Genomic DNA, 14,318 nt, shown 5'->3' with positions numbered 1-14,318 from the left:
AGGTTAAAGTAACTAGATAATGTTCAGTCAGTGAAGGAATAAAGCCTATTGAATTGCTGAAGACAATTTAATAAGATTTTGAAAATGGAAGAAATGATTGTTAAATACATCACTAAACACGGCACTCAAGGAATGTTTGATGGAATAGAGAAGATTGTTGATAAACTAAATGAATGGGCTATCTCTAAATTTGAAATCTATCCAAAAATGCCTAGGAACAAAAAAGGAAACATTGCCAATGCACTTCGAGCTGTTCTTGCATCGTACAAAGTAACTAAGAGGAGAGTAGATGAGCTAGAGGCTAAAAATGCATTGCTTTTCATGTAGATGTAAATGCACCATACGAGCAAATCATTTCCAAAATGACACAGTATTTCAATGCAAATAGTCAGAGGAAAGCTGCAGAATCTAGACAACCAGTTGCTGCCTTTGGCAAGATAGAATGTTCTAGATTATCTGGTGGTTTCCATCAGAGACCAAGGAGATTTGACAGAGTAAATTCAGAAGGTATTACTCACTGTTATGCATGTGGAAAAGCTCACATTGCTAGACATTGTCAAGACCGTGAGACCCCTCATCAAAGGTTTGTCTGTCATGCATGTGGAAAATATGGTCACATAGCAAGGCATTGTTTGGAGAAAGGTTAGGAAGTTGTTTGTTTTGCTTATGGAAGGGTGGGACACAAGACAAGACAGTGTCACTTTTCACACAAAAGAAAGATGGGCTATCGTGATTTGCTTAAAAAGATAGGCAATTTAGAAACCCAGTTGGCATTGTAGAAAGGAAATAATGAAGAGGCCATTCACACCTTGTCAGACACAGCACTGCATGAACATGACTGTAGCTCAGTCACAAGCAGATGTTTATGTGAATTGGAGATTTTTTTTTATGATAGTACCATATTTTAGAAAAATATGTTTACTATCAAAAGGGGGGTGATTCTTCATAATTTATGAGAAATGTGTTAATGGCACTGGTATTTAAATATATATTCTGAGAAATTATTTAATTACATTCTGTGATTAAATTTCTGTAACACTGATGTTTTGGATGTGAAAAGATTTTTGTGGGGGAAAGGGGGGCAACCTCTTCTTTTTGATCTTGTTTCAGGTATAAGCATTGAGATGTTTGCTGGAAAGGTGTAACCTCCTGGATAAAAATGATCCGGTCATCCAAAGGACAAGATTTCCGGAGAACCAGTGGAGCCAGAAGACTTCCACAAGAAAAAAGGACTCCGTAAAGAACAGGGTGATCACCATGACCAAGAAAATCAAGAGATTTCCAGACCTGCAAGATCCAGAACTCCCGGCCTAAAAGATCTAGAAACCCTGAGATTCATTGAGAGAACTGCACTGCAACAACACCAGTGACTGCTTCTTTCTGAGGACTTGCTATCCAATGTGAAAAGAATGGACAACAGATAAGGGAAACACAAAGATTTTTAGAGACTATGGACAGCCTTATCACCAAGATGGAAAACAAGTGGGCAAAGGACATACCCACACAAAGAAATGCACAAAGACACAAACTCACCACTGCACATGACACTAGAAAGACAAATTCATGCATACTCGAATACAGAAAATATATTATTGTCTACTGAAGGCACACATGTGGATGTCCACACTGAGAGAATGGACACAAAGCACATGACACTAGAAAGATATGCATACTCAAATGCAGAAAAAAAATATTATTGTCTAATGAATGCACACATGTGGACAAAGGATGTTCACGTTGATAAAAAGGACAGAATGTATGTGAAAGAAAACACTTGCACACACACACACAAACACACACACTTTATGGTACTGATTGATGTTTTGCTCCTTTGGCTTTTGCCTATGTTTGTACTGTCATAATGTTTACTACGTTTACATAATTCCTTTTGCTGTTATAGTTCTCCAGTGCTCCTCTCCCAAACCCAAGAAAATGTTTACATGTCTTTTTGCTATATTTTGGAAAAAGTCTAAGATAATTTTGCCTAATTGGATGGCGCGATAACCAGTGTACATGAGGTGTCGACCCAAAGACAGGTAAGATTCTCAGATGGCCATAAGGGAACAACCTAAGCCAGGGCTTCACCGCCACTGGGCACCTACCCAGGCAGGGAGGTGTAATCTGTATAAGGGAGTGGATGTGATGATGCTTCCAGGCCAAGAGCATCAAAGAGGGGACTGTAAAAAATTATAGTCTGCCTCGATCCAGATTCCACTCCTCAATATATGTTTAATCATGCTCATTTCCCAAAAATGGCTTAATTATTATAAAGAAGAGCAAAAGGTGACCAATTGTAGAATGGGAGTGGGTGTAAGACACTGAGAACCATCTCAGACAAAGGGTGCCAGAACTTAATTAACATACAGACCACAGCTGTGACGAAAGGAGCCACTTCATTTACATTAAGAGTAGTAAACTGTAACTGTATAAAAGGTTTGAGATTAGGATGTTCTGGGTTCATTCCGACTCCGTTGAACCCAAGGTACATGTATTTTGCCACTGATATGCTGCAATAAACAGCATACTTCATCAAGATCTTCAATGTCCTCTTCACCTTTTCTTACACTGATAAGAGTGCTTTCCAACACTCTTTTTCACTCAAAACAGAAATGATCAGTTAGCAGCCATGTTGTCAGTGTTGCAGTACTTCAGATCAATGACTCTATCTGCAATTTTCTCCCAAATGAAGTGGTATTTAATGTCAATGTGTTTGGCACATCTGTGAAATTGAGGATTCTTTGCCATGCAGATCACAGATTGATTGTCCTCAAACATCACTGTTGGTCCTGCTTGGTTGACCTTTAGATCTATCATCAGATGTTGCATCCGGGCTGCTTCTTGAGCTGCACTTACCAATGCCATGTACTCAGCTTCAGCAGTGGAGAGAGCTACACATGTCTGTTTCTTGCTTCTCCAACTCACAGCTGCTCCACTGATTTGGAACATGTATCCTGACATGGACTTACGGTCATCTTGGTCTCCAGTCCAATCTGCATCAGAGAATCGAATGAATTCTTTTAGCTTGTCTTTGCTATATAGCAGACCTAAATTCAAGGTGCTCTTTAGGTATCTCATGATACGTCTTGCAACCTTGTTCACTGCTTAAGCAATGTCTGGGCTTGTTCTTGTTGACAAGTAGACCAACAGCAGACTGAAATTGTTTTGAATCCACTACTTCACTGTCATCAGAGTGTTTGACAAGTTTTGTTTTAATGTCTACTGCTGTGCTTACTGGCTTTGAGTTTTCCATTCCAAATTTTTTACAGCTTAAGGCTGTAGATGCTGCGATTTAGTTTGCAAACTTGGTGCTCCTTTCCTTTGACAACAAAACCTTCAGGTTGTTGCATGTACACTTCTATCAGCATCAACTTTGACCTTGAACACCCATTTACTGCCTGCTGCTTTTCGACCTTTTGGCAGTTCTACCAGATTCCAAACATCATTTGCATACAGTGGTTCCATTTCTTTCTCCATAGCTTCCTTCCATTTGGCCTTGTCTGGACTGGATAGGACATCTTTTATAGTCTTGGGTTCAGTTGTCTGGTTACTAGTGACTGTCACCCACTCTCCATAATCTGATGGTTTTCTCACTCTTTCTGATCTTTGGACCTTTTGTTTGGGTGATACCTCCTTCTCAGGTTCTTTACAGTCAAATTCCACATGTTGTTTCACAGCACCTTCCTCATTTGCAACTTCTCAAATGCATGATCCAATTCATTAAATATCACATCTCGACTGTAAAACACCTTTGCAAGTTTTGAATCATAGAGTCGATATCCTTTTGTTTCTGTTTCATATCCTAAAAGGATACACTTCTTTGCGTTGGGATCCAGTTTCTTCCGTTCATCTTTGGGTACATGCGCATATACAGTACATCCAAAGATGCGCAACCTTCGGCTTCTCATCTACCCAGACTTTAAAGGGAGTCATTCCTTTCACAGATTTCATTGGACTTATGTTTCTTAGATACACAGCTGTTGACAGTGCTTCTGCCCAGAACTTTTGTGGTAGCTTTGCAACAGCTAACACTGATCTCACAGTCTTTGTCAGTGTTTTGTTCATTCATTCGGCTACTTCATTTTGCTCAGGAGTTTTTGGCACTGTGAGCTCATGTCGAATTCTTTCTTTCTTAAGGAAATCCTGAAACTCAGATGATGTATATTCTCCTCCATTGTCTATGCGTAAGATATTCAGCTGTCTTCCAGTAGATATTTCCGCCATTGCTTTCCATTCTAAGAACGTCTTGCTCCGCATTTCCGTCAAACGGTTTCTATCAGAGTAATCAATGCAATGAGAATGGAGTAGATCTGAGAGGCAAAACGATTGACCAGGACTTCAAGTGCAGGTCAGTTTCATCTGTAAATAGGCTACTGTAGATTTGTCTTTGTTTAGTTAGTTAAGTGCTAGCAACTCTTACCAGTAGCAGCCAGAGGATTAATAATACTGTAAACTAAACTAAACTAAACTAAATGACACTTACTCAAAATACTGTATGTAAAAGGACATTATTATTATCTACTGTGAAGTTACAGTAGTAATTTAGCAAACAAATGTTATAAGATATCGTTTCATAATAAGTTTAGAGGGAGCTAGAGCAGATCAGATAATAACACAACCCTTACGAAAATTAAAACCAAAAATCATGATTATAGTTAATCCATGGTAACCACAAATTAACCTTTTTTTTTTTTTTGCCACACTAACCATAGCCTAACCATGAAATTTGTAGTAAAACTATGGTTGTGAATTAAAACAGATTGTAATCAATCCGCCAAAAACCATGGTTAATTCTAATAAAAGAAAAATATGACTCATGATAAAGCAATAACATGTGCAGAATAAGAATTTTTCTGTAAATATATTGTCATATGTAATTATTATTGTACTATTTTTGACATTTAGGCAATTTAGAAAATATAGTTTTACTAAATCTATAGTATTTAAGTAATTTTACAATAAAACAACACATGAGCTAAAATTATGTTATTGCAAACAGAATACAATGAGGTGGTTGTTTTGCAAGAAGGTGGAGACAGTTCTGTTCATAACAGTAGATGGCTGATGGGAAAAGGGACAGGTACAAGAAAATTAGTGGGAAAAAAAGAGTAAACACACACAAAGTGAGATGCAGAGAAATATGGAAAATAAAGAGACTGAAAAGGAAAATAGAAATGAAAGTGCAGTTCAAGAGATAACCTTTAATTATTTTGTTTAATTGTTAGGTTTTAAACCTTTTAATGTGATGGCCATACAAAAAATAGGTGTCTCCAGAATTTGTTGTGGGTTACCAGCATGACACTAAAACAGGCGGTACTAATGGGTACTTTTTACTTAAGTACATGTCAGCTCATACTTCTTTTTATTTTAACTTGAGTAAAAAAAGTGTAGTCAGTACTTTTACTTTTACCAGAGTATTTTTAAATATGAGTGTCTGTACTTCTACTTGAGTGAAGGATGTGTGTATACCATAGTCCCATACCCTCTCAGTCTCACAGAAACAATAATCTGCCGCTGGGACTTCGGTAAGTTCTCCAGTCCAGGGGAAGAGTGGTGGTTGGTATCCGAGAATGCATTGAAATGGAGTCAGGCCTGTGGTTTCTGGCTCCAGCTGTCTTGGTGTTTATGACAGTAGGCCTGGAGATATCGCCGGTTTCCTGGATCTTACGCTTGTGGCCTGGCCATTCAACTGCGGATGGTACCCTGAGGATAAGCTTACTGATACTTCTAGGAGGCTGGAAGAATCCTCGCCAGACCCTGGAAATGAACTGGGGTCCCCGATCGGAGACTATATCCTCTGGGATTCCGAAGTGACGAAAGGCATTATGAAACAGAGCTTCCACAGTTTCCAATGCAGTAGGTAATCCTTTCAGAGGGATGAGTTTGCAGTCTTTTGGAGAACATCAATGAGAATTGTGATAAATCCTTGTGAGGCAGGAAGATCAGTGGCAAAGTCCACTCCCAGGTGTGACCAGGGTCGGCGAGGCAAGGGTAAGGGCACCAATGGTGTGGTGGTCATGGCACCACACCAGCCACGCAGCCTTTTATGCAACGGGCGACATCCCGGGCCATGCTGGGCCACCAGTACCAGTTCCGGAGTAGCGAGAGGGTTCGTTGGCTGCCTGGGTGTCCTGATCCTGGAGACGTATGAACGGAGTCTAGAAGGGTGAGGTGAAGGGTGGTGGGAACATAGTCCTTCCCTTCTGGACCTCCCAGTGGAGCAGGTTCGGTAAGAGTGGCGGCACGGATCTGATCGTCTAAGTCCCATTGGATGGGACAAGTATGGATTCCACATCGCGGAAATGTTCGACAAACTCTAATGAGCAGACTAACAAACTTTGTGAGTTCCAGAGAGATTCCGCCCACTGCAACGCTCTTCCTCACAACAAAGAGATGATGAAAGTTACCTTGGCTTTGTCATTGACAAACTGATGAGGTTGTAGTTCGAAGGAGAGTGAGCACTGCAGAAGGAACCCGCTGCATGAAGCAGCCTCACCAGAATAGGTCGCAGGTTTGGCCATGGGACATGGAACTGTGGTTGACATGGTGGTGGATGGCTGAAGGGAGTCACAGATTGTGCGAATAAGGTCCGAAAGGTGCTCCAGAGAGGAACAGGTAAGTCCGAGCTAGATGCCGTGTGCAACCTCGAGACCAGCCAACAAGGGAATGAGGTGAGTGCGTATATAAAGGTGCAGGTAAGTGGATGCAGCTGTGCGTGATTAATAATCAGGAGACTGTGAACGTGAGTAGGAGGCTGGCGTGTCAGGTAAGGTGGGCATGGCTGGTGACTCTGAGACAGTCTGCATCCCGAACAGTGTTGATTTTGATATTTTAGGTATTATTAAATTGCCAGTTTTGAGAATGCAGCGGACGTAAGGGACTATAATGACAAAGCTGCTTTGTTTATATTTTTATGTATGTAATTGTAGGCCTATATACGTATTTAAAAATGTTATTGCATACCTGTTACTGCCATGATAATGATTAATGTTCAAGTACTTTTCTTGTTTTTTTGTTCTTAACAGCTCCCACTCGCTGTGCTGGAGCAGTTATGAAATATTTTTCTTGTAGATACTTTTTTTTTTTCAATAGTAAATAAGCATGCAAATTACAGCAAAGTACAACAGTTAGCATACAATGTTAAACAGAAATCAAAAAGGATTTAAACAGTTCATTTTTATCGATTTCTTTGGATGGCATTTAAATTACCACACAACCTTGGTGTCTAAAAAACAGTAGGTAATTTGGCCAGGAATTTTTACGATGGTGGTGTGAGAAACACCAACATTCTGGATTCAGATGGCAATAAAATCACATACTAACCCCTGTAAATGTTGAAAATTGCTTGCGTCCCCATGATTACCAGTTACCGTCTGAATCTGGCTATTATGTGCTCTTATCAGGTGGAACCAAACATACACCATTTTTCATACATCTCCATTTTTGCACCATTTTGGACTTGGCAGCATCAGATCTTCAGTGTTAGCTCCTTTGATTTGTCCAGATTTTGCAACTCCTCCAGGTAAATGAAGAATAAAATAAAAGATCAATCAGTCATACAGAAATTGTCTACTGTTTTATAAATATAATGATTAAAAAAAAAAGTGAATACCCTTAAAAATACGTGTAGATTTACTGAATAGAAAAATAAAATTATACCAAAATATCAACACTATATAGAACAAATTAAAAAGAAAAATATATATATATATATATATTCTATATAATATATATAATATATATCATGCTCTGATAGCAGCACATAGTACACTAAAAATAATACAGACCTATTGAGTACTCCTGCCCTGAGAGCAGCGCATAGTTCAGTAAAAGTAACAGTAATACGAACCTGTTCAGTACTCCTGCCCTGAGAGAAGCGCATAGTACACTAAAAATAACAGTAATACGGACCTGTTCAGTACTCCTGCCCTGAGAGCAGTGCATAGTACTCTAAAAGTTACAGTAATACAGACCTATTAAGTACTCCTGCCCCGAGAGCAGCGCATAATTAAGTTTAGTACTGTTAGTACAGTTTAGCATGTTTTACTCAGTCTACCCCATAAGCAGCTTTGGTGCGATCGACTGATAAAGCAGTTGAATAAACATGCATATGATATGATATGTAGTTGATGATTACTTATTCTGTGCGTCTTTGCCCACTAATTATCTCAGTAAACCTTTGAGATGTTGATTTATTATTATTTCTTTAATAAAATACATGGTAAATTCACTTACCTTGCGACAAATGGCTCCCACGAAGCGTTAATAACGTTTCTATCTGAAGTATTCGTTTATGACCTCAAGGTTAGATTATTGTAATGCTTTATTGGGTGGTTGTTCTGCTCGCTTAATAAACAAACTCCAGCTGGTCCAAAATGCAGCAGCTAGAGTTCTTACTAGAACCAGAAAGTATGATCATATTAGCCCGGTTCTGTCAACACTGCACTGGCTCTCTATTAAACATTGTATAGATTTTAAAATCTTGCTAATTACTTATAAAGCCCTGAATGGTTTAGCTCCTCAGTACCTGAGTGAGCTCTTATCGCATTATAGTCCCTCACGTCCACTGCGTTCTCAAAACTCCGGCAATTTGATAACACCTAGAATATCAAAATCAACCGCAGCCGGCAGATCATTTTCTTATCTAGTGCCCAAACTCTGGAACAATCTACGCTACACTGTTCGGGACGCAGACACACTCTGTCAGTTTAAATCTAGATTAGAGACCCATCTTTTTAACCTTGCTTACATATAACACATCAACATATTCTTATAATTCAAATCCATTAAAGGATTGTTAGGCTGCACTAATTAGGTCAACCGGAACCAGGAACACTTCCCATAACACCCGATGTACTCAGTGCATCGTCAGAAGAATGGCATCTATTCTAATATTAGTCTGTTTCTTTCTTGTTCCGAGGTCACCTTAACCGCCAGATCCAGTCCGTATCCAGATCAGATGGTCACTGCAGTCCCCCAGATCCAGTCCGTACCCAGCCCAGACGGTGGATCGGCACCTAGAGACAACCTCTACAGCCCTGAATGTCAGTGGAGACCACATCGACTAGATGAGCCCCAGAGACGGATCCCCAGTGAAGACCTCGTCACCTAGACGGCTGTCAGCACGAGACCACAGGAACCTGGTGAGTCCTCTGCGTCTGGCCAGAGGAGAACTGGCCTCCCGACTGAGCCTGGTTTCTCCCAAGGTTTTTTTCTCCATTTGTCACCGATGGAGTTTTGGTTCTTTGCCGCTGTCACCTCTGGCTTGCTTAGTTGGGGACACTTTCTCTTCACACAATATTGTATTTTATTTTATTGTATTTGATTAACTACCTTTATCTGAAAATTGAGTGTTTATTGTTGTCCTTGGCATTGTTGATGTACTGTTTCCTATTTAATACTGTACAGCCGCCTTGTCACAATTCTGTATTGTTAAAGGCGGTATATAAATAAAGGTGACTTGACTTGACTTGACTATTCCCTCCACACGTCCAAATTTCCTTACCCCGCCTCTGCTTCAGTTTCATTGGTTGAGTCTGTAAACCAATCATTTTCCTTTCTGCCCTCAGAACATTTTTGAGTAACTAAAACTGCTATCTGCCCCCACTTAAGGACTTTGCATTCATTTTTGCACAGACATAACTGTGCACTAAGTGGTTCAACATCTCTTTTGCAATCATTAGTTGTGAACTTACTGTGATGATGTTTTCCTTTAGCACATGAATCACATAAGTGTATGTCTTTTGAGACATCAAAGTCAAAACCATTGACTAGACAGCTTCTTCAGATTTTGTATCCCTAGGTGGCCATAACATCGGTGCCAGATTTGTTCCTTGGTCTCTTTATGCACATTCACATTTTCTGTTATATGCACCTGATCATTTTCTCTACAGTTCACATAATAGAGACTGCCTTCTTTTGTTGCAGTAGCTATCAGCTTTTAATTTACATCTGTGATGTAACAACTGTCTTCTGTGAGCTTGACCTTTTTTCCCAACTGTGTTGTTTTTGACAACATGTTCTCACTCCCAACTTGTCACATATTGACACTTGGTCAGGACCCCTTGGCATCACTTTTTGACGCACAGGGTACCCCTTTAGCATAATTTTTCAATGTCAAGGGATTCCCTATAGAATTCTGTACCAGAACCTGCGGCGTTGAAATTTGACGTGTTAGGTAAGCATGGGTGGAAAAATAGGCTACGATAAAAAGAATAGGCTACAATAAATTAGTTATGGCAGGGATAGTCAGTTGGCGGCCCCCAAGTCATATTTATCTAGCTCTCCAACTGATTTTTAATTTAAAAAATTACTTGCTGTCTAATATGAAATGTGCTGTGAATATGTTTGGCTAATCAATGATTAATCAGCGCAATGTGATGCATCAACTTATTATTTACTTAATTGTTTATTTATTTATTTATTTGTTGGTTGGTTGGTTGATTGATTTTATTTATTTATTTATTTATTAATCAATCAATCAATCAGTGGTGCTGACGTCATTGTATGGCGTCCACTGCGATTTTCCACTCGGTAAGTAGAACAGTTAATTAATATCGATGGGAACAATCCTTAAATTTACGGAACAAAAACTGTTCAGTCAGGTCAAGAAGTTGTGTTTAGAACCATTAAAAGTGCAAGGTAGCAGTTTCATGATGCAGCAAATGACATTATAAAAATATAACTTGCTGCATCAAATTTGTAGTAAGCTAGCTAAGTTAACTAATTAAATTCAAATTTGTTTATTTTTTATTTAGTTTTTTTTTTCACATATATTCATGCAAGGTAATATCATAGAAGACTGTATAATTATTAGTTATGATGTGTTTTCATATTACAGTAGCTCACAACACTTGTTCTCTAAAGAAGACTACAACAGAAATATCAAAATTCCACCTGTCCAAGCCCATTTTATACCACGTAGTACAACTCAAAACCTGCCCAATCTGTCAACATTGATGAAAAAATACTGGTAAAAAAAGTTATGTAATGTTTACCTGCCAAAGTCAATTTTGCGGAAACGTCCAAATGTTGAAATTCAGCATTCAAAATCATAGCAGTTTGGAGTCTAAAATAAGGTGACTGAACAAAATGAGACTGAGACTGAGCCTAAAACACCTTTGGAGCAAGTGCCCAGCAAACACCTTCCCAGAACGTTCCCTGCAGGTTATTTTTAGGTTTTATTTTTCTAACCTACAGAGAATGTTCCTGGAAGGTTCCCAGGACGTTCCCCTAACCTAGGAAATGTTCTATTTACGTTAAGAAACGTTTCCTGGCTAACCAACAGGGAACATTCTTAGGAACGTTCTTGGAACCAAAAACTAATGTTCCCAGAACGTTCTGAGAACCAAGAACTGTTAGCTAGGTGGCACCAGCCATTGTAAATGGTAACCAGGATGGCAGTGATAAAACTGATCAGCGAGATTCATTGTCAAAAGGTGTTGAAAATCATAAAGAGGACGCATCGATCAGTCATACTGAGAATGCGGGAAAGTGTTCCGTGAACACTAATGAATGTGGTAATGTTCGCAGTGCGGCGAACGCTGGATCTGAGACCGTTGCTGCGGGAAACACCTACTTAGCGCCCCATGGAGCCTGATGAGCTTGTGGGAGTCAGAGAGCCTCGGGACTCGCAAGCATCAGTTGGCCTGTCACAGGTTGATGTGGATCAGCTATCTGAAGGCTGATCCACATCAACCTGTGACAGGCCTTACAAATGAACTTACAGCTTACAAATGAAACTTACAACTTAGAAATGAAACCACCTTATTATACAGTACAAGAAATTAATGATTTTCTCAGTGATACTTTTAACCAGTGTTGGAAAACTCAAAAGCGAAAACCAGGAGACTCTTGGGTATCTTCAGCAGAATTCTTTATTGAGAACGTGCTGCGTAGCTCTGCAGTCATCAAAAGTCTAACTAAATCTCAGCACAGCAGAGTATATAGGTTTGAAGGAGGAGGAGTACATAGAGGTGGAATCAATCTAAACAAAGCATGCAAATGCAGTACAGGAAATCAGCCCAGTAAAAGATTTTTCCCAGCCTTGATCTATTTAGCATACAAGTGTTATTCAAATGCAAAGGTGCTAAACAAAAGGCACAGTTGTACCTTGAACTTAGACTTCACACTTAACTTGGGAAACCTGCCAGATGTCCAGGAACTGCATAAAGACAAAAGGTTACTGTCTCAGGGCTTGGGCTGTCTGCTTTTAGAATGTAAAAAATGTAAACCACAATATACATAACCTTTTAGAAATTTGTAATCCAACAATTCCTCCTTTGAGAGTTCTAAAAAAAAAACTCTCATAAAATACAAATTTAGACACTTAAAAAGTTCTGTGTTGATTGTCTGTAGTGATGAAAAGCATGCTGACACAGAAACAAACGTGCTTCTAGGGTCCGTGAAGTTCTTACGGTAATAGTCTTTTCTGGTTGGAACTGTTATTTCCTCATGATGGTCGTGGGTCATTTGAATGAAACACTTGATACTGTGGACGCATAGATAGTATACCAGTAGGAAAAATAACAGCAGAATTGCTATTTCCTTGATCCACAGCCAGGGTTTACCTAACAGTTCTCCGAACCATGAAGAATTATCTTCAGTCATTTGGTGTAATTTTTCTGAAAGATCAAGAATGTCTCGTTGGATTTTGTTCAAGTTCTCTGTTGGATCCATTAACCCGGTGCAGCATTCAGGGCCAATAATGGTGCAGGCTCCCCCTTGCGTTGCAAGAATGTAATCCAGGGCTACTGTGTTTTGTAAGATCATTATCTTGTGCGAAGCGAGAGTGTCCGTGATGTTACCTAGGGCCAAAGCTGTATCATTAGCTAGTTTCAGTACAGAATTCGATAAGCTTCTGACTTGATCCAGGGCCTGTATGACACCATAAAACGGGATTAAGGCTCCAAGAGTTCTTGACCACCATGTTTGTGCACAAGTGAGTCCGGGAATGCAGCCATCTTCTTTGTTTGTGGTAGTAGCTGATCTTAGTAAATGTGGAGAGCTTGGGGAGGAGTGTGTATTCTCTCTGATAGCCGGTAGAACATAAACCAAGGTGCACCTGCCATTGAATTGGCTAGGTAGGATGTTGTAGACAGAAGTTCCACATAACCAGAAGGTGCCAGTCGGTGGAGGAATCATACACCACTGATTTACTGAGAAGAATTTTGGGAGAGATGATGTCCTGTGGAGACAAACTTCTAAGTCCTTTTCCTCTCTTCCTGCTGATGGAGTAATGTCCACATGGGAATATGTTCTCATTTTGATCACAAAGCTGCAACGTTCATGAGGAATTTCACCCAATGGAGTCGAGGCTGGAGCATCATTTTCCATGCACCAAGGAAAAGTCATTGGCAAGAGTAGATGTGTCATAATGGGAGTGGCTGAAGTTAGGTTGCAGGATGGTAATCCAGGAATGCAACACGGAGAAGCTGGAGGAGATGTGATGTGGTGGCATGTACTTATGTTGAATATTCCACTCGTTTGAACTCTGAATAAGGTGCACATGTCACAGTGGGAGATTGGGTGTGCCACCCATGAAATCCCTGCTTTTACTGAAGGTGGGTGTGGCATGCAAACGTTCTTTCCAGCAAACAAGGCATTTCTTGACATATTCATCAGTTCTAAGAATATGTTGTTTCTGGAGTCTATAGCTTGTGCAATGTTCATGATGATTACTAGAACGGCAATCTTGATCATGTTAATGGATGACTGAAGTTCTTTCATTTAATTCTCTGCGTTGTGTTTCTTTTTTTTTTTATGTTCTGTCTTCTGTGACAGTTGGCTCGGCAGTGGGTCTAGTTGTCCTTTAACATCCTGGGGTCGGCAAAGGCGCCGGCGGGAGCAACTGCATATATTCCAGATGACAGCAAAAAGAACTTAAACTACTCCGTCAATTTTGATCAGACATGTAAAAGTAATACATCACCTGAATCTGTAAAGGGTCTACTTTTAATTGTGTACGATCACAATATGAACAAAATTTCGTTTTTTTTAAACAAAGAAAATATACAGGGTGCCCTTTCACTCTTCTCAGTCTCCGTGAGTCTCTCCCTAAAATGCGTCACTAAAATGAACTAAAACTCAGCAAATACTTGACACACTGACATGAGACATATATCTATAGAAAGCTTGAAGTGTGTACTTTTAGGTGAAGCATATCAAATCGAAAACAAATATTCTCAATTTATGTAATCTGTGTGAAACCAAGGAGAAGTACAGACTTTCCGTTTCACTTCATTATCTCATAATGACCTGAGAAGGGACACACCCACCCGCTATTCATCGTTTGGGCGATTCAGATACGATGCACACGCCCC

The sequence above is a fragment of the Labeo rohita genome, chromosome 19, assembly GCF_022985175.1.
Source record: "Labeo rohita strain BAU-BD-2019 chromosome 19, IGBB_LRoh.1.0, whole genome shotgun sequence".
Taxonomy (NCBI): Eukaryota; Metazoa; Chordata; class Actinopteri; order Cypriniformes; family Cyprinidae; genus Labeo; species Labeo rohita.
Note: the sequence above shows the minus strand (reverse complement) of the source record.